This window comes from Falco biarmicus, chromosome 9 (assembly GCF_023638135.1).
Source record: "Falco biarmicus isolate bFalBia1 chromosome 9, bFalBia1.pri, whole genome shotgun sequence".
Classification (NCBI taxonomy): Eukaryota; Metazoa; Chordata; class Aves; order Falconiformes; family Falconidae; genus Falco; species Falco biarmicus.
The window spans coordinates 16,726,146-16,748,531 of NC_079296.1; positions in this window are offsets into that span (position 1 = coordinate 16,726,146).

Genomic DNA, 22,386 nt, shown 5'->3' on the forward strand with positions numbered 1-22,386 from the left:
GTGCAGCTTGCTCTTCAGAAAACGTATTTTCCAACTCCTTTTCCTGTATAAAGAAATGATGCCTATTTAGCACAAAAACATAGATAGGTAACCCTTGTTTTGTAGCAAACTAAAAAAGCAGTGATACATTGGTAGGACTTGCAGCATCGAAACGACAGCAGCCTTTTAAAGACATACTTCAGCCCTGCGTTATTTGAACGCCTTCACTATTTATCCATCCTAGATTGGCAGTAACAGCATAGCACAATCGCTGCTAGCATAAAAATGGTAGTGCTTGGAAGCAAGCTACTGGCAAGGACTTCTCCTGCCTCCACCACACTCCTCTAATACTTGAGTATTTAAACGTTCGCTTGTGTCAAAATAAGAACGCTACCTGCCAGGCAGGCCTAACTCATGAAGTCAAATCATTCAACCCTACGCTACAAATGAAACTGAATCTAACATAAGACAAGACCACACGTGCCTGGGCCACAGCCCACTATACTCTCTGCGCCGCCAAGGAAGAGATACTATTTTTCTGCCTGTCCAAAAAGAGGACACACTTTACCTTCTCCAGCTGATCCACTGCCTCCTGGCTCTGCTCTTTCTGTGGAAGAAAAGTGATGCACCAGAGAAAATACTCTCATACATCTGAAACACATTTTCACTTCAGCAAAGTAGGATACATGCCCAATTCACGCAAACAGAATTTCCACTTTCTGTAGTCCTTTCTGTAGAGGACTAGGAAGTTCATCTTAGCTATTAAAAATACGAGATCTGGAGCTGCCTTCACTAATGTACTTCATATGCCAGGCATCTTTTTCATCGCTCAGTAGATTGCCACAGTTGTTCTCCAACACCGCTGCTGAAACCCCTCCATGTCTACATCTGAGCATCTACCACCTTCAGTTAAACTCGCACCCCCACATCTCTGCAACTGATGGCAGTAATCCTGGTGTATTGGGATGATCGCCAGAAATGCTGGGGTTTTTTTAAAAAACACCACCAATAAATAAAAAAAACACCAACCAACCAATAACCCCAAAGAAAAACGTAGTCTTTTCCTTGACCTGAGACCTCAGACCTTTCTTCCACTGAAGAGCTGGCCTTAAGTCACGCAGAGCCGCACTTGTGTTGGCAGACTTCTGCAGGAGGTGGTATGGGAGGGCTGAAGCCAGATACAAAGAGAAGGGGTAATTCTGTCCTAGCCCATTTCCATCTTAGCGGTGAAGTATTTGGAGATTTGTTGTCCGTAGGTAATGCACCTTTAGATAGGAGGTGAAGGAGACAAAGGTGGCAGCTGCCTACCCAGGCCGCCACACAACTGTGCTGCTGTGTTTGCTATTTGCTTGTTGTCTCCCTGACAGCTTCTTCACAGATGCCTCGTAACTAACTACATAAGCAGGGCTTTTTTGCCTTCCCAAAGAACGAGCATTGTCCAAGCTCTTTCTTTACTACTGCTGCTACTACTTCAATGCATTTTGAAAGGTGTCTACAGATGGAAGAGCGATGAGCGAGAGGTTTTGGTTCTAGCAATGCCCATGCACAACATAACCAGCAAAAGCAAAGGCAAGACCACAAATGCAGCAAAGGCCCTACACAGTTGCAGGCCAGCGTAAAAGCAGGCAAACAAGGAGAATCTTGGGTGGGCAATGCACTATGCCAAGTTCCTCTGCAGCCCAGCTAAAACACAAAAAGAAACAGAATGGAACAAAAATAACCCAAAGCCCAAAGGAAAACAACAAGGGGGGGGTCACGGGGTACACCGGGAAATGCTGAACTTTGCAAAAAGTGTACTTTTACAGAGGAACAAAATGGGGAAAAGCATTTCACACAAGAAAGGCTCTTGTCAGACTGAAACAAGTCCACTTGGCTGCATTTCTTGCAGTGTTAAAGCTGAAGGCTGAAAAGCTGCAGCGGGAATCCATGCAGGCCACAGGACAAAGCAGTTCACTCATCGCGCCAAGAGAAGCTGAGGATATGATCAGAAACCAGCCCCAGACCCTCTCAGGCCTACTGCTCCCACTCTGCCGATATCGTTAGACCAGCAGCACCACCTGCAGAAACAGGTTTTCACACTGCTGCCAGCACCAGAGTTGTGTGTTTCAAGGATTCGGACAGGCGCAGAAATAGCTGTTTTATCAGGATGCTTATCATCCAGGGAAAGCCTGATGAGATCAGCAGAGCACACTTAAATGGAAACAACAAAACTCCGTTTCTTGTTCCTCAGTTGAGCCAATACATTCACCAGCGGCCTTAGACTTTGAGCCCCTTAACAGGTTTTCCGTGCAGCTCATTTTGTTCCCTACAGAGTGCCGTGTAAGCAGCCTTCCTTGTGGCACTAGGAGAGAACCCATAACTTTGCAGACACCCAAAGAGCTTGGAGGAGCAGCGAGGACCATGTCAGACTGGTTGGTTGGGTTGTTTCTTACCAGTTCCTCTATCTGTGTAACGAACTGCTTGTTCGTTAAGATTGCTGGAATCCAGGGCTACTGCCAGCTCCCGGTAACGTGTCTGATGGGCACATGCAGACAGGAGAAAAAGGAAGGAGCAGAAGAGGAGGAGGGGAGGAAAAAAAGCAGGAATTAAAGAGGACAGAAAAATAAATCCTATCGAACTGTGATAATCAGATTCTCCAAACAAAACAAAAATCTACCGTTTCAACAAAAGCAGCTGAGACATCAACACATTTTATCCATTCTGCCAAGGCTTCATTTTGACCCAACAGTGACTCACAAATAAGAACGGCAGCTGCACGGAAGCCAGATTATCCCCAGTCCCCAAACTGGAAACACCTCCGATACCTGCCTCCCAGTGTTGATCACAACTACCCGATGATAGCACAAGACAACACTAGACAGCAGTGAACGAGAACTGTGCATTCAATTAGGTCTCGCTAACACTGCCGAAAGCAGAGTCCCAGTAAGTTATCAACAGTAGCAAATAAGAAAGGGGGCGGGGGGGACGGGGACACTGAGAACAACCTCCTTCCGTTTCCTTAATATTTGTGGAAGAAACAGCACTTTCTCCATTCACATATGATGTAGACTACAAGCAAAGCAGTCAAGTCAGCCAGTTTTATTCCCCAAGGCAACAAGTCACTACTAAGGAAGAACTGACTATCACAATAATACTCCTTATAGCGCCTTTCACTCCAAAGTACCACACAGAGAAAACATCCTTTTCTGGGTAAGGAGAGATGCAGACTCCCTCTGCGACAAGCTAATGTCAATGATGCAGGTTGATTTCCCATTCTTTCCCACTAAAGCAAGAATACATCTTTCCATGCATACATGCTGTCCATTCATCCCACTCAGCTTTTCTTCCCACTGCTGAAAGTTTACGTTCTAAACCAGGATTTTTTGCTTCTCAATGCTTAAATATCATATTGTTCAGTAGGATGACTGCAGACACCGCTGAGATCCAGGAGTGTTTTCTTGAGCTGACTGCTTAAAGCGCCACATCAAATATCAAGAGAATTAATAGGACAAAAGGATCAAAACGAGGCTGTACCCGAGAACACGGGGCAGTAACGTCACCCAACTCTTCAAGTTCACACACTAGATTAATGGCAAAGGATGCACCAAGAAGCGAGCGAGGGCAAAGCCAGATGGTGGCCACTCTGCTCTGAAAAGGGCTACCTTCAGGATGTATCTGGGGAAAACAGAGATCGCTGGATGCAGATTAAGATAGAAAAGAACCGGTCAGCGACTACCTGAAAACTGCTGGTTTTTTGAGTCAAACTCAAACGCTCCCTGTAAAACTTGGTGAGATGTGTGGCACGCTATGAACCACAAGTTTAGAAGGAGGACATTTACGAACAGGCCAAACTCAGCGTGGCTGGGAGCAGGTGCCAGTGGCCCTCATGGAGCGATGAATCCCATGACTAGAAGAAACTAAACGGAAAAGGGCCAAAAACCTGTTCCTGGACAGCAATGCAAGTTCTCATCCAGCCTTCGTGGGAGGATGAACAGCATCTGACCACACCTCTACCCACCGTGAACTAACAACTTCATTTATCTTGTACAGCATCAGAGCGCCATGAAGACCCGGAGCAGTGCTCTAGCGTTTCATGGCAAATTATTTCATCATCCAGCTCTGCTAAGCCATAATTTAAAAACACTACAAAACAAACGAGATAATCGTTTTCAACATCCAACCCCAGCAATGTATCACAGCTCTTTGCAATGCCACCTGCAAGGGTTCCCTCTTACTTCAGTCGCTTCCTTCTTGGCACTTCACGGGAAACAAGAAATCTCTCTCTTGGCATTCCCCGTCTACCTGCTCAGCACTTTTCTCGTGAATCGAGCAGCAAGAATACGGTAATGGTGAAGACATTTAAGGAAAGCAATAAAGTGGAAGACTGCAGAGGGAAACTAACAGAATTTTCTCCGTTTCTTTTTAGCAGGACAGATACTTGTGCTCTCAAGGGAAAACGTATGTTAGGTGCTTCTAGGAAGGTCAGGAACTCCCTTACTTCTTCCAGCTACAGGTCACCTCACCCTTATTGGTTCAAACACTCCTCAATATGAAACATCAGAGGGACAAGAGGAATACCTTCACCAGTACCTGTCAAAAATGTTTCCTTCATTTCTTCCAGTCCAGACATTCTGTTTGCTTAACGCTTCAAGATGCAAAGAACTGTAATGTGCCTTAACCACAAGAACTTCCTTCTTCCTCCACCATCAGTTGTGAAACAAATCAAAAAAAAACAACCAACAACTCAATAAACTACTTGAACAGCTGGATTTGTTGGAAACAGAGAGAATTAGGAACAAGACACTTCTCGGGAAATTATGCATTGTGAGATTCTAATAACATAGCAAAAAAAAGTTAGTAATTCTGCTCAGCTTGGCACGCCATGCTTGATCCATTTGCTTTCACACACGGAGTCCTATTTTGCTGGGCTTTCTGCGTTTCACAGCCAAGAAAGCTGAAGTGGCTGAGACGGGAAGGGTCTGCCTCGCATGAAGACACCAATGGCAGCAGCAGCTCATGCCAACAATCAGCTTTTCTGCCCTATTAGCGCCAAGTGAGCTTCTGAACAGCATTTTCCTGAACGCAGGATTTTTACAAGACGGCAACTGGAAAAAGAAATCTGTCATGACATATTGCAAGTAAAGATCAGTTTACAAATTATTTCTGAAACCTCAGACACAACGGTCCACATAACAGCCAATCAGATCAAAATGTATCTCTCCGTGCTAAGAAAACGACAGCAGAGAAAAAACTGGGCTCAGAAACTTTGTGCATTTCCAGAGTCTGTATTACACAGCCAGACCAGATGGTCTAAAAGCTTGTGATTTTAAAAGTTGTCAAACACGTCAGGAATTTAAAGCCAGTGTCTGGAGCATGTCAGTTGGCACACAGTACTTTTCCCAGAAGAGGAGCAGCTGCCTTTATTTCAAGGGTAACTTAAGCCACTGACTGGGGAGGAAAAAAAAACCAAACCCAAAAATAAACAAAAGAGCAGTTTCTTCCCTCACAGGCTCAGGTTCACACCGGCTTGCTCTCTGAACTGCTAACAGCTGGCTTCCTGAATTCCCTTCCTAACTGGCTGCTTCTCTTAACTTTCCCCAGCTGACCTTCGAGTTACCATTGTCCAATTCTCCTTCTGCAAGGGTGGGTACAAACACCACCCCTATTCAACTGGCTTCTCAGTGAGACCACGAGACAGCTGCGTAACCAAAATGCCAAACAGATACAAAGCAGGAAAAGTCTTCGTATTGTCACGCGCTGTATGTTCAGTCACCCTCTCATATTGTACAACATTCTTTTCGCAGACCAGCGTCACAACAGCTTTCAGTCTACTGCTCCAGCTCCTTCAAACAGACCTTCTGTTCCTCAGAGGCCTCGCCGAAGGCCTTTGACCAAGAGGATGCCTTGATGAGGTTTTGTGCCTTCCTTTCCGAACAAGGGTTAAGCCTTGCCCCCACTCTCAGAAGCAAAGTCTTACAACGGTCAGTGTGATCTACCCTCACAGCCTGGAAGCAGTATGGGCACCTGTTGGATCCTCCGTTCAGCCATGTCCAGTTTCTGATCCAAGTCATCCAGACGCAAATTCTTAGCTGAGATTTTGGAAGACAGGCAGTGAATCTTCTCTGACAGCTCTAAATTCTTCTGATTAATTACCTCATTACTTTTGCTGAAACAAACCAAAATTAAAGCAGCATCACTGTATGTACTATGGGTCTGGGCAAGTACATGTCATAAATTTACAGTCCAGCTAGTCGTTAACAGAATCACAGAAACATCACATCCAGTCACTTTTTTTAAGCTGAATATCCAGCCTCCCAAGTCACCACCTGTGGTGCATGCCCCTTGTGATGTTTTGTGGCTCTACCGGGAAGAGCAGTGTTACTCTGCAGTAACAAGCAGCAAATGGACTTACCTTTGTTCGTACAGCTCCTGTTTCAGGTCTTTTCGCTCCTTCATTAACTCTTCGTTATGCTGGAGAAAAAAGAAATGACCGATTCAGCTGCAGACTTCAGCAAAATATTTCACCTTTAGCACATCAGCTGAAGTGGAAAGCATCAGAACTTTGGCAAAACCCTTCAGGACAGGTTGCTTAGAACCTCCTGAATTTGCCAGGAATAAATCTGCTCAGCCTTTTCAAACGCGATGCTACTAACTGAACGTGAGGTCATTTCTGCAGACTTCTGGATGAATATCAATACTGAAGTGTCTGCCTGATGGAGACCCTCCTGAGACAAGGTCTCGGTGGCGCTTCTGTTGCGTGTGGAGCTGGCAAGACTAATGAAGTGAGGTGCCGGATCTGAAGACAGCAACTGGACCATATGATTAGTGGTCACAGAAACCTGAATGAACTTTGCCTTGACCATGGAGAACACAGGGCTTTACAAGGTTAATTAACAATTCAGAATGTTAATTTCTGCCTCTTCTCCGAGCAGGGACTACAGACTTTGCATTAGTGTACTGACAAGCAAATAGCCAAAGGCAGAGCTGCTGGTGAAGCATAAGCAGAGGTGACTCTTACCTTCTCTGCCTGTTTCTGCTGCAGAGAGACGGAGGCCAAAGTACGTTCCAGCTCCACTACCCTCTGGTGAGATGAACGTAAACGAGCAGCAAGGCTCTTGGCTTCTCCTGAACAAGTCAGAACAGAGTGAGTTGAGGCTGGACCACAAAGAGCTTTTTGGAACTGCTAAACAGCACTTTCTACTTTGTCAACAAGCTCTTAAGGCAGCACAGAGCTTTGCAAGTCAGCAGACCTGGTTCTGCCCCTGGCTCTACAGGTGGCTCACTAGCAGCTCTGGGCAGTAAAGCTCTCTGTAACTACCATCCTCACTTTGAGGGAGATGACGAAACTTCCTCTGCAGAATAGGCAATATGTTGGTTGGGATCTTTCTTTCTAATAGAAGAAGTCGCTCAAACTTGGTGCAGAATGAAGGGCTCGGGTAAAACCTACCTTTACGCGATAGCTGTGTGGGAGGGAGGGTGGCGAAAAGGGAACTAAGTTTTAAAAGGATCAGAAGAAAGTCAGAAAGGAACAGCCTGGGGTAGTCACCGGGGCTGAACAGGGCTGACAAGGCTTTAGCGATGCACAAAAGAACCTCAACTGCCATGGGATCAACATGCTCCCACTTGGGGGCAGCTCTGGCGACAGAGGCAGCGATGGTGCCAAGTATTGCCCACCGAGGAGTCGGCCACTGCTGTGAGCTGGCTGCCAGCAACTGTCATGCCTCTGGCTTGAAATTCACACTTTGACCAACAGCTTGAGCTGGAGTGCCCACAGTCAATTACCTGATTTCTTCCCTGCAGCTTCTCGAGTATGTGCAAGGGCCGCCTGCAACTCAGACTTCTCAGAAGCTAGAATTCCAATAGTCTGGACACGAACCTTTGGGAAAGGAAAATCGGCTCAGCACGAAACTTCTTTGCTTGTAATTGCAACATCACTGTTGCCACAAAAGGCTAACTCAGTAAAGGGAAAGAGCTCGTGCAGTTAAGCACAGTCGGGCTGACTCCCAGTTTTCCTGAAGGAACGCGCTCGCGGCTTCCCGAGTAAAGACTATGAATGGTCAGTAATCCAGAGAACAGCAGAAGGCAGGTGGTGTTACTGTAATGGAGGCTCTTCCTTACCCGTAGCTGTTTCCTCAGTGCAGCTTGCTCTTCAGAAAACGTATTTTCCAACTCCTTTTCCTGTATAAAGAAATGATGCCTATTTAGCACAAAAATGTAGATAGGTAACCCTTGTTTTGTGTCAAACTAAAAAAGCAGTGATACATTGGTAGGACTTGCAGCATCGAAACGACAGCAGCCTTTTAAAGACATACTTCAGCCCTGCGTTATTTGAACGCCTTCACTATTTATCCATCCTAGATTGGCAGTAACAGCATAGCACAATCGCTGCTAGCATAAAAACGGTAGTGCTTGGAAGCAAGCTGCTGGCAAGGACTTGTATTCTCCTGCCTCCACCACACTCCTCTAATACTTGAGTATTTAAATGTTCGCTTGTGTCAAAATAAGAACGCTACCTGCCAGGCAGGCCTAACTCATGAAGTCAAATCATTCAACCCTACGCTACAAATGAAACTGAATCTAACATAAGACAAGACCACACGTGCCTGGGCCACAGCCCACTATACTCTCTGCGCCGCCAAGGAAGAGATACTGTTTTTCTGCCTGTCCAAAAAGAGGACACACTTTACCTTCTCCAGCTGATCCACTGCCTCCTGGCTCTGCTCTTTCTGTGGAAGAAAAGTGATGCACCAGAGAAAATACTCTCATACATCTGAAACACATTTTCACTTCAGCAAAGTAGGATACATGCCCAATTCACGCAAACAGAATTTCCACTTTCTGTAGTCCTTTCTGTAGAGGACTAGGAAGTTCATCTTAGCTATTAAAAATACAAGATCTGGAGCTGCCTTCACTAATGTACTTCATATGCCAGGCATCTTTTTCATCGCTCAGTAGATTGCCACAGTTGTTCTCCAACACCGCTGCTGAAACCCCTCCATGTCTACATCTGAGCATCTACCACCTTCAGTTAAACTCGCACCCCCACATCTCTGCAACTGATGGCAGTAATCCTGGTGTATTGGGATGATCGCCAGAAATGCTGGGGGGTTTTAAAAAACACCACCAATACATTAAAAAAAAAAACAACCAACCAATAACCCCAAAGAAAAACGTAGTCTTTTCCTTGACCTGAGACCTCAGACCTTTCTTCCACTGAAGAGCTGGCCTTAAGTCACGCAGAGCCGCACTTGTGTTGGCAGACTTCTGCAGGAGGTGGTATGGGAGGGCTGAAGCCAGATACAAAGAGAAGGGGTAATTCTGTCCTAGCCCATTTCCATCTTAGCGGTGAAGTATTTGGAGATTTGTTGTCCGCAGGTAATGCACCTTTAGATTTGAGGTGAAGGAGACAAAGGTGGCAGCTGCCTACCCAGGCCGCCACACAACTGTGCTGCTGCGTTTGCTATTTGCTTGTTGTCTCCCTGACAGCTTCTTCACAGATGCCTCGTAACTAACTACATAAGCAGGGCTTTTTTGCCTTCCCAAAGAACGAGCATTGTCCAAGCTCTTTCTTTACTACTGCTGCTACTACTTCAATGCATTTTGAAAGGTGTCTACAGATGGAAGAGCGATGAGCGAGAGGTTTTGGTTCTAGCAATGCCCATGCACAACATAACCAGCAAAAGCAAAGGCAAGACCACAAATGCAGCAAAGGCCCTACACAGTTGCAGGCCAGCGTAAAAGCAGGCAAACAAGGAGAATCTTGGGTGGGCAATGCACTATGCCAAGTTCCTCTGCAGCCCAGCTAAAACACAAAAAGAAACAGAATGGAACAAAAATAACCCAAAGCCCAAAGGAAAACAACAAGGGGGGGTCACGGGGTACACTGGGAAATGCTGAACTTTGCAAAAAGTGTACTTTTACAGAGGAACAAAATGGGGAAAAGCATTTCACACAAGAAAGGCTCTTGTCAGACTGAAACAAGTCCACTTGGCTGCATTTCTTGCAGTGTTAAAGCTGAAGGCTGAAAAGCTGCAGCGGGAATCCATGCAGGCCACAGGACAAAGCAGTTCACTCATCGCGCCAAGAGAAGCTGAGGATATGATCAGAAACCAGCCCCAGACCCTCTCAGGCCTACTGCTCCCACTCTGCCGATATCGTTAGACCAGCAGCACCACCTGCAGAAACAGGTTTTCACACTGCTGCCAGCACCAGAGTTGTGTGTTTCAAGGATTCGGACCAGGCGCAGAAATAGCTGTTTTATCAGGATGCTTATCATCCAGGGAAAGCCTGATGAGATCAGCAGAGCACACTTAAATGGAAACAACAAAACTCCGTTTCTTGTTCCTCAGTTGAGCCAATACATTCACCAGCGGCCTTAGACTTTGAGCCCCTTAACAGGTTTTCCGTGCAGCTCATTTTGTTCCCTACAGAGTGCCGTGTAAGCAGCCTTCCTTGTGGCACTAGGAGAGAACCCATAACTTTGCAGACACCCAAAGAGCTTGGAGGAGCAGCGAGGACCATGTCAGACTGGTTGGTTGGGTTGTTTCTTACCAGTTCCTCTATCTGTGTAACGAACTGCTTGTTCGTTAAGATTGCTGGAATCCAGGGCTACTGCCAGCTCCCGGTAACGTGTCTGATGGGCACATGCAGACAGGAGAAAAAGGAAGGAGCAGAAGAGGAGGAGGGGAGGAAAAAAAGCAGGAATTAAAGAGGACAGAAAAATAAATCCTATCGAACTGTGATAATCAGATTCTCCAAACAAAACAAAAATCTACCGTTTCAACAAAAGCAGCTGAGACATCAACACATTTTATCCATTCTGCCAAGGCTTCATTTTGACCCAACAGTGACTCACAAATAAGAACGGCAGCTGCACGGAAGCCAGATTATCCCCAGTCCCCAAACTGGAAACACCTCCGATACCTGCCCCCCAGTGTTGATCACAACTACCCGATGATAGCACAAGACAACACTAGACAGCAGTGAACGAGAACTGTGCATTCAATTAGGTCTCGCTAACACTGCCGAAAGCAGAGTCCCAGTAAGTTATCAACAGTAGCAAATAAGAAAGGGGGCGGGGGGGGGACGGGGACACTGAGAACAACCTCCTTCCGTTTCCTTAATATTTGTGGAAGAAACAGCACTTTCTCCATTCACATATGATGTAGACTACAAGCAAAGCAGTCAAGTCAGCCAGTTTTATCCCCCACGGAAACAAGTCACTACTAAGGAAGAACTGACTATCACAATAATGCTCCTTATAGCGCCTTTCACTCCAAAGTACCACACAGAGAAAACATCCTTTTCTGGGTAAGGAGAGATGCAGACTCCCTCTGCGACAAGCTAATGTCAATGATGCAGGTTGATTTCCCATTCTTTCCCACTAAAGCAAGAATACATCTTTCCATGCATACATGCTGTCCATTCATCCCACTCAGCTTTTCTTCCCACTGCTGAAAGTTTACGTTCTAAACCAGGATTTTTTGCTTCTCAATGCTTAAATATCATATTGTTCAGTAGGATGACTGCAGACACCGCTGAGATCCAGGAGTGTTTTCTTGAGCTGACTGCTTAAAGCTCCACATCAAATATCAAGAGAATTAACAGGACAAAAGGAATACAAAGGCAAATCAGAGTGAACTCCATTCCATCTTACAGGTTTCACTGCATCTAACTGGTACCCCTGGTGATTACTATAGTTACGTTTATTGATGAGAGACGCACGGATATGTAGTAAACAGGAGTTACTTTATGACAACTGAACTGAAGCAATGGTAGGAAAATAAGCTACCAAAATGATGCAAGTGAAACGAAAATCAGAGCTTTGCCACAGCAACAGCGGAAGACAACTCTGGGCTACCAAATTTGACTTCCCTGAGCTTCTATCACAATTTGATCAAGCCTTACATTTAAATAAACTGCCCGAAAAGAATTGTTTTTAAAAGGCTGGGGTTTTATGTTTGTGCCTGAACACGTTTCTATTGCTTATCGGCATAGTTCCTGCCCTTTCCTCTTCAGAAGCCTGGCAACGTGAAGACGCTAAAGCCTGTAAACGCTTGACTCAAAGGATCCGACTTCCTGCCTAAACCTATTTAAACCCAGCACTGGAACTTGCCAGACTGTGCATCCCCTGCGCAAGTTTCATCGCCTGTTGTAAAACGGGTTGGCAGGAGTAACTAGACAGCTTCCTCAGGGCAGCTGCTTGCCTGGAGATCAGCAGAGTCATGCCCTTCAGAAGCAAGGCCCTAGGGAATACAGCAACGACACGCACAGCGGGAGAAATACAGACTAAGAAAACACTGCCTCTCCCTACTGCACTTGCCCTCAGCAGCTCAGTTAGTTTATCGCCTCACCCCACACTCCTCCTTTTCCTCAAAGCTCAGCTGTCTCGCGGAAGAGGTTTTGACAAGGTTCACTTTTTCACACGTTCAGTTCAACACAAACCAGAAGGGCGCAAGCACTTTACGAGCAATGGCAACGCATGGTATCAACTAGCTCCATGATAATAAAAACAGCAACAAAACTCAAGCAACTGACAGGGGCTATGTCAGGACAAGGCTCCACCCAGGAAATCGAGGCCAGCGTAAACAGAACCTGAAGCATGCAGTAGGGAGAGCGAGTCATTGCGAGGGACACGAGCACTGCCTCACCTTCCTCCTGTCCAATGAGGGTATGGCTACCCCATTGGAGCGCTTCAGGTCCGACACCGGCACCTTCAGAATGTTCTGAATCTGAAGGAGGTGAAAGAAAAGGGGGAACGGCTCAGAAAAGGACAGAGAGAAAGTGTCAATCGAAGGCAGCCAAAGAAACCGGCATCCTCCGGCTGGCCAGGAGCACGCAGCTCAAAGCAGCAGCTCTGGGCACACCCAGGGCTGCGTGACAGCACCGCATGATCAGACACGGCTTTGGCTTTGGCTTTGGCCGCGCCTCGGCCTCCAGGTGGGGAAAGAAGGACCCGTTATTGGCAGAATGCCAAAATGGAAGCCCGAACCGCTCCAGGACACTTTCCCCTCCCCAGGACTTTCACATACACCGCCCACGCCGCGGCCGGGGAACTAAGTAAAATGAGACCAAAACCCCCCAAAAAAGAGTGTGGGGGAGGCCAGGGGGAGGGAAAACCGCCAAACCGAACCCGGCGGACCCACGGCACCGCCGGCCCGGCCCGCCCCGACCCCCGCCGCCCCTCACCTTCTCCTTGCCCGCCGCCAGCCAGCTCTGCCCGCTGCCGTCCGCCACGGCCGCCCCGTGCCTGGGCCGCCTTGGCTTCGCCCACCGCCGGCGGCAGCAGCCAGGGCTCGGCCAGCCTGCGCTGCTGCCCTGGAGGCCCGGCCCATCGCCGTGCCGCGACGTGCCCGGCCCACCGCCGGGCCCCGCCTCATGGCCGGGCTCCACCGGCTCCGGCACGGCGCCGGGCTGTGGCTCGTGGCCGGGCTCCACCGGCCGGGGCTCGCGGCCGGGCTCCATCGCCTCGAGGTTGCCGGGCCCGGTGGCTCTGCTTTTACTGCAGGGACTGGAGGAGCAGGTGCCACCTTGCAGTGCCTGCTCCCCGTGTTGGAGCCCGCACCGCCCGCTGCTCGGGTGACAGCCCGCACCGCCCGCTGCTCGGGTGACAGCCCGCACCGCCCGCTGCTCGGGTGACACCTGGCTGCCCGGCGTGCCCCACCCAGAGCTCACCTGCAGCTTCCCGGAGACGTTTGTTCCCCGGCGCTGACGGCACAGTGGGCCCTGTCGCTGGGAGACTCCACTTCCCAGCGTGCCCCGCGGCGCGCCCGCGCCTGCCGCTCCCGGCCGGCCCCGCGCGCACCCGGCCGGCCCGGCGGGAGGCGGCAGCCCTGGCCGAGCGGGTCCCGCCGAGCGCGGGTCGCAGCGCGCCCCGCCCCGCCGCGGCCCGGGCCCGGCCGGTAGGAGCCGGGTCCCCGTGTTACAGATTTGCTAACGGTTACAATTAACTAACCTTATTTGATTTTATAAAATCATTTTCATAGAACTGTAGAGGAATAAGAAATATATTTTAGTGGAACTAGCAGCTGCACCACACAAGCTGCTGTGGAATCCTCTGTACAGCCCTGTACCACGGCCAAGGACTGAGAGCAACCGAATGAAACAACTCGTAGCTACCTGCCAAGAAACCGTGAACTTTAATAATAGTGATATAAAGAAATGGCATGGAATGGGGACAATCAGTTACGGGTAAATGTATTTTAATATATTTTAATAAATACGCAAAGAATGTAGGTCTAGTAATCAGGTCGTGGAACCATAGTTTGAACGAAATAATTAATGACAGAGCTAGCGAAAGAAGGAGTCCGTTTCTCTAACTTTCTCTGACAAGGGGCCTGTTTATAAGTTATCTAGAGGGAGCGAGTAAAAGAAACAAGCAGAAGGACCAGATGGTCGACAAGGACATCCATTAGCTCGGACCGACAAGAACACTGCAGACTTGCAAGACCATCACATACCAGGCAAAAGGTGAAAAGTACCCCATGAGGAAGACCTACGGCCTTCCTCCCAGAGACCACTGCCCACGTCCCGCAGACCCCTGCCCACAGTTCTTGGAAGGATTTGCGCAGGCGCGAAGGACTGAGAAGCTGATTAACATACGAAGCGAGAGTCTGTTAATGATTTTGGGGAAACAGTATGTTCATGCATGAATACTTACGGCATATGCATGACTCAGTCCTAGATGAGCTGTATGATGTCGAAGCCCGGTGTGCGTTGGTCGGGAGAGGACTCACTCACGCACCCGGCCGTCCATAAAGAAGTGTCCGCTTATCTCCCTCACATCGGGGTCGGCAAGTTTTTCATTCCGAGATTTCGGTACCAGCCGCTCCCCGCCCCCGCCGCGGGCCGTGCCTGCGCTGAGGCGGCGCGGCCCGGCCCCTGACGCGGCGCCGCTCTGCTCTGCCAGGGCCTCCGGTGGCGGCCGGCGGAGCGGCGCGGCCGGCTGCAGGTCCGCGGTGAGGCCCTGCGCGGGCTGGGGGGAGCGGGCCCTGCTCCAGGGCTGCCCCGGCCGCCGTCTGTGGCACGGCACGGCACGGCCCGGCACGGCACGGCCCGGCACGGCACGGCCCGGCACGGCACGGCCGGGGGTGTGTTTTCTTGGGGCGGAGCTGCCGGCCTCGCCCCCCCGGCGCTGCCTCGTCCTGGCAGCGCCTCTGAACACCGAAATTGTGGGGGTTACGGTCTTATTGTCACCTGACGCTGTAAATCTACAAAACGCCGTAGAATATGATGGGGGGCGGGGCAACGTTACAGAAACCCATCAGTCTTTTACCTGAGCTTCCCCCCTTCCTGCCCAGGAGACACGTTTTCCCTTTTTATCTCTGTGGGTTATTTGTTGCAAAGGAGTGTTATTTTCTAAGGTCACGTGTAGTACACAGAATGGAAACGGCAGAGCAACAAAGGCTGTTCCCAAAGCTTTTTTGCTTTACCACCACGCCTTTTTTTTTCACTAGCTACAGATTAGAGATACAGATACAAACTGAATTCACCACAGCCTATTCCTGTTTCTACTTGATTCTGAGAATTCAGGTGGGTTGGGGTTTTTTTGTAAGTCGATGCGGCAAAAAAAACCCCACTCAAAATGAGGGTCTGCTCATTTGTAGCTTTCGTGTTGATGACTTGCAGCAACTGTACTTGCTGCCTTCGGATTCTGCTTTGGATAGTGCCAGGCTTGAGCGTCTCAAATCTCCTTGCTGTGCTGGGTCAGTAGGGGCAACACTCGCCGTGTGGCATTTTTAACCTTTTCTGCTTTTATTGCTACAGAGGCTACAGCCTGGAGGAATTGGAGCAGCACATTTCTCTGCTCGCTCCATGAGTACAATGATATTAAAGATGCTGGGCAGATGCTGCTGGGCAAACTGGGTAAGGAAGGGGAAAACTGTTGATGAACAACTCAGTCAATGTTTTCATGTAGACAGAGAGAGAGAAGGTACTACGCCACGAAGGCAGAGCTTGTTTTAAAGATTCTTGAATTCTAGGGCTTTCATTGCCCAGCCACTTGTGCAGGCACAAACACTTCTGTCGTTATTTTCGCAGGATGTGTTTAGAACCGAACATGCGAAAGAATTGTCATCTACTGCTATTTTAGTCTGTGTTATGTACTGCCAAACTTTGTTCAGTCTTACCAATTTTTGTCAGTTTTGCTCTTCATATACTTTAAAAGAGTGTTGAGACAAGCAGAGAGCGCAGCTGCAAAACCTTAGGTTGGTTCCTTAGCTATGGGAGGTTCTGTGAGAGAGTTAGGGGCTACTGGGAGGAAAACACAACTTTTCTGACTGGTCTGATACTTCTGTAATGAAAATAGCCGTCTTTCTTTTCCAGCTGTTATCCGAGGGGTTACTACAAAGCAGCTCTACCCTGAATACATACGATCTGGAGCTTAGCGACTAGTATTGAACCTGAAGATTGCCCCGTCCTGCAAAGCTGACACTTACTGGGCCGTGACGGTTTGGTGTGGTATTGGTTCAGAACGGACAGAAGGTGGCCTCAGAAGCTGTGTGTGGAATTGCAACAGCGCGTGCATGAACAGCCTTATTTCCGAGCAGCTTTACAACGTGAAAGCTGTTGAATCTGTCAGCTGTGTCCTGCTTGTGGGAAAGGGATGTAGGACTTTGGATGATTTTGTCTCCTGTCTGATGGGACAGTATATTTTTTTTTTCGTTTGTTGGAAAGGCCGTAATTCAGGTTGATGTGAAGACTCTTCCCGTGGAGACCTTGCTTCTCTCCAGCATCCAGGGGCTGTTTGGTTACTGAATAATAGAGGAAGCGAGGGCATGCAAACGTGCAATGTAACAGCTGCTTTGAAAGAAAAGAAAAAACCCTCGGAAGCAGCAAGGGAAGAAGGCTGAATTTGTGGTGGCTTGGGGGTTGGTTTTGTTTTATGATCACATCTGGGTGAGTCTGGGTATTCTGCATTTTTGTACTTAACTGCTCGGGTATCTAGAGGTTCTGTATCATTTCTGTGGTGAATGGCAAAAGGTGAAGTTGTATTGAACTGTCCTGTCTGAATAAAGCAGCTGTCACATTTCTCAGGAATTCACTTATTGAAGAGCCTATAAAACAGCGCGTGAACCTGGGAGCAAATTCTTAACCTCTATTCTGAGACAACTGGAACATCTATTACTCAAATGTTTTCTGAGGACTCTCAATGGTGACGGTGTGGCAGCGCTACCCAGTAATGGGTAGGTGCCGAATTACCTTTACTGCTACAGAGGCTACAGCCTGGAGGAACTGGAGCAGCACATTTCGTTCTTGCGGCTAAAACAGGAACAGTCAAAAGTAAGGAGGAAGCGAGTGGTGCGGCAGAGCGGTAATAAGGGGAGCAGCGGCGATGATGAAAATGCTATCGGCAGACGCGTTACAGAGGGGTGGAGGAGAGTGCGCTTGGAAAGTATGAAAGAGGGAGCGCACGCGTTTCCCGTGATATTACAAGATAGACACCCAGGCCAGTATCAGGCATTTCACTGGGAAATGATTAAGGAACTACGGAAAACTGTCACGCAAAATGCACTATATTCTCCTTTTACACAAATTTTGTTAGAGAACGTGATGATGGGTCTGCAGCTAGTGACTCTGCTAGAATGGATCCGTGACAAAGTGCTGGACTTTCCACCTGATGGCACCTGGAAAATTCCTGCCTGGCAAGCAGTCGGCAGGCGATTGTGTGATGCTGCCGTGGAGGGGGACTCCGTGGCAGGCATGTGTTTAGCGCCTTGCTGGCAAATTCTGACTCCTCTTTTGCCAAGCGTGGGCTAATTCTACTAACGGTGCTAAACCAGGGGAGGCTGTAAATCCCCCCGACAGCGCGGCTCTTCTCAACACACCGTCAACGACGGCGATTCCCTCCACACCTCCTCTGCCCCCAGAGCTCCTGTCACTGATTGCAGCGACCCTCACAGCACAGGACCGAGCGCGGGAACAGGACAACTCGGACAATGATTCCATTGACACCGATAAACCTTTGGACCCAGGTCCTATAGACCCGGAAGAGGAGCTAGACCTTTTTCCTCCTCCCCCTGATGCACTGGCTGTATGTTCGGGGAGGGTGAAAGGGGGTCTGAGGGATCAGTGGCAGGAATGCAGGCGGGAAGCGCTTAAGCGAGGGCATTTGGGAGGCGCCATGGCACGTTCACTATTTTGTCAGCCAAATCAACCTGCAGAGTGGCAGCCTGTGCAATACGAGGCTGTTAAAGGGTTAAGCAAAGCCGTGCGGGAAGGGGGGATCCATAACACATTTGCTGTGTCCCTTCTTGGAGTGATGGCAGAGCCTTATACACTCACACCATGTGATTATTGGAAGTCATTGCTTTGTGTGGTACGCACACCGACGCAGTGCATGTGGTTATCTGGTTTTTGCGAGCTATGTGTAGTGGCCTCAATTGAAAAGCTTAATCGGGGAACTGCTGTGAACTGTGAGCCGTTGGCTGGAGAAAATAATTGTGCTGACCGATCCTGTGACTCAGGCAAGGCATCCCAGGGACAGCTATTTGCAGACGGAGGAGATGGCTACGAAGGCAGTCCGGGTAGGGGGATACGGGAGTCTGGGCGAGCCTCTAGTGCGTCCTTCGCCACGGTCTTGCAGGGTCCTAGAGAGTCATAGACTAACTTTATTGATCGGCTTCAGAATAGTTTGCAACAACAAGTCGAGCAGGAGGAAGCTCAAGGGTTGCTTTTAAAACAATTAGCTGTGATAATGCCAATGAAAAGTGAACATGGGCATCGCAGCCCTTGCACAGGCGCAACCCCAACACGTGTCAAATGGTTATAACCCAGAACTCACAGCAGACTGTAACTCCCAGGTTGAGTTCTGGAATGCAGCGTGACACGTTTTTGCTTCTCTAATCTCTTCTGTAAGAATAGTGCACGCTCTTAACTGGCTTCGTAAATAAGGCTGCTGGCTTGCTAAAGAAAGTAATGCTACAATACTATTTCTTATTTTTCCTGGCTTATTAACAGGTGTCGATTCTGTCCGTCGTATGTTGCTACAGAACCGAGTTGCTATTGATTTTTATTATTAGCGCAGGGACAAGGGTGTGAAGGCTTTGATAGGTTGCGTTACGTCAGTCTGAGTGACCACCATGAATCAATCCACAAAAGCATACAAAACTTAAAACAAAGATCCGCAGCAGAGCCAGGGGTGGGAGGCCTTTGGTCTCTTCTCACGGCTGGGAAACTTTGGGCCGTGGATCAAAAGTAGTCCAGGATTTATTATAATCGCCTTAACCCCCGTATTGATGTTTGCCTTACGTCTCCTATGCCTTTTTGTCCTGTATTCAGCGTTTAGCTGAGTGTGACATAAATCAGGTCACGGGCACCCAGCTACACACAACCTTTGCCTTGTCGCAATTCACAAGCAAAAAAGAGGAGGATAGAGAACGTCTGAAGAGATATAGAGGAGAGGAAAATAGGGAATGGCTGACCTAACGAGAGATGAGAGAACAGCTAGGTATTGTGAAGGAGAGGAGGAAAGATGAACACGGTTATCTAGTGACAAATAGGTGTCTGCATGCGTGTAGCGGTACATAGCTATGCAACTGCGTGAATGATTTCTGCCCTGAGCCTGGTGGTACGTGCAGCTGTGGTTTGTGTCCGGGCTCAGAGATGTCAATACGGGCTTCTCTGTTATGGTCAAGTGTCTCTGGTTGCATTAAAAAACAAAACCAAACCAAACCAAACCAAACCAAAAAACACAGTGACTTTAATAAGACTGCAACCTGATCGAATTCCAAGAAATGTGAGATAAGATGAACTTCTGAATTTGTTCATAAGTTGTAATGGAGTGCTACCTATATATGAATGCTAGAACATAACTCTATTTCAGTGTGACCAGAATTTAGCATGCAACTGCATCAGCATATTGACAGAATACCTTTTGAGTTATTTCTTTTTTTCATAACCTCTAAACTGGGAACAGCTCAAGGTGAAAAGAGACTGTTCAAATCCTCAGCTGTTGCCTCAGAAGGAATAACGTGTTCTTTGTGTACAGGTGAATTTAACACAGCTGAACATTTGTTTTGGGTTAGAAGTATCTGTCACACCTTCATCCCCACCACCACAACCTTTAAGGCCGGTGGGAAAAGCATTCTGTACCCTGTTGCAGCGGGGAAACTTCAGTTGAGCTGCAGTAGTTTGTGTACTTAACTGCAGCTCCTTTGGTGGAAATGAAGTTGTCGTAGAAGTTAGACTTTAACTTGAGTAACATACCCTTTGATACCTTGTAAGCGAGAAAGATTGTGTCCTGACAGCATGCTCTTTCCCACGCTTGTGCCTAGAGTTGTACTTGAAATCAGGTTGCGTGTTAAGTTTAAACCTAATCACACAGATATCTCAAAGTCCACAAAGATACATCACTGCTTAGGGGATTCTTGCGGTATAGCAGGTGCAAAACCCGTTCCAAAGTAACGATCTAGTGAAGCGTTTTCTTTCAGGAACACCATTTTCCCACTTCTCATAGATTATACACCATACAACGTAATATCTCTCCATCAAGTCTCTTGTGGCTAAACCGCATTCTGCAAACTTGTATTAGAAATAGATGTTTGCATTTTCACCTGCCGAAGTTCCCTAAGCTAAAGGATTGTGACCTAGGCAATGCTACGAAGCTCAAAGATCGTGACAACAGTGATGGAGAAGAGTGATTTAACACGTAGTTGATTTATGGTTCATACAGGACTATATCACACTACAAAACCGGTATTAATTCAGAGTTGTGGATGTACTGCATGTTCAGGTAATAGTTTCTCTACAATTTAAAAAAAAAAAGTGACTAAGCTGTAAATACTGTATACTCTTATCTTTCCCTATTTTTTAAGCATTTTTTTATTTCCCTGTTTGTGTATAGTTTTCTATACCTATCTAGATATAAACCACCAACACAAAGCAACCAGAACATTTTGAGAAACTTTTATAGTTAACTTCTGCATTTAATTCCAGTAACAATCTAGAGGTGTCCATTCAGCTGTTTGCTTAGTTCCAAGTCTTCATTGTGTGCTCCCAGGTTCTTTGAAAAGCAGCAATAACAGTCGAGCAGTTATTTAAAGTGAAACTTTGCTCTACGCAACTTCCACTTCCATGCTTTAGAATGGAGGCACAGCGGAACACTCCCCAAGGGCAAGATTTCAAGAGCTCTTAAGTAGGTTTTATCTTTTCATTTTAGGAGAGAAAATGTTTCTTAACAGCTTACATATAGAATTTACAAGTTAAACACAATTTCTCATGCTCGTTTATTTGATTAGAAGTTTCTGAAAAATATTTTCATAACACTTCCATAGCTTATTGCATGTTCTTGTAAATAATCATAAACCTGTATGTTGACCTCTGCATGAAATGCACCGATAACAAGTTTAACATTTTGTGAACCCGACTGAAATGTACGAACGTACACATAAAAGAAGGCTAAAACTGGTAATTAAGTCATGAGACAGAAAACAAAAGAAAAAGGATGACAACTCCATAACATGGTAAAGCAACCTTTTACCAAAAAAAAAAAACCAAAAACCCAGCAAAGAAACAAAACCAAAAACCACAAACAGGGGTGAATTGTAGAGAACAGAGACAGTGGGTTGTTTCGACATCGATAACGTGCAGCTGAGAACCTGCAGCAAAGAGTCACATAACTTTGAGGGAGCACGAGAAGAAACCAGCATGAGACAGAAAGAAAGGAGGGATGTGATCTCACCTGTAGAAGGCAAGTGAACAGCAGAGAGTGGCCTGTCGCAGCACTCTCCAAAGGAGCCAGCTGCAGCCAGGTCTTTTACCATCACACTCTCCATGGCAGTCCCTCTGCTGCCTTCTAGTCTCGCCTCATCCAGGGCACGCTCACCCTCTCTGCTTCTTCCTCGGCTGCCCAACCGCTTCACAGAACCAGCCACAGCTGCACCTTGTCTACACCAGCCAACCCACCGCCCCTGAAGCCAGCCCACAGCTGTACATTGTCAGTGCTGATTAACCCAGCTTCGTTCCTCTGCAGTAGCCTACAGTGCACAGCGCTAAGGAATGTGTTGTACGAACCTTCCGGGCTGTTCCGTGTCGATTCACAGTCAGTTACAAAAACTGAACGACATGTCACAGGGCTTACAGCAGGAACTATTGGGAGATTGGTTGCGGAATCTTTTCAAGTCTCGGGGAACCACCAGATGGTTGCAGGACTTCACAACACGCGGAGGAATATTGCTATTGGTAATTGTAGTTTTATTGACCATTATTCCCTGTATGCTGAACTGTGTAAGACCTATGATTCAAAAGTAGTTTAACCTCTAATGTTGTTTCTGTTCAAAATAAAGACGGGGGAAGTGTAGAGAGCTTTATGGCCAGTGCTGGAGGCCACGATGCCTGTGAAGGGCCTTGAAGGCTAAAGAAGAGAGAAAGTACGATAAGGTTGGCTGAACGCCTGGAAGGAAGACGGGGTATGAAGCAAGGCCAGAGCGG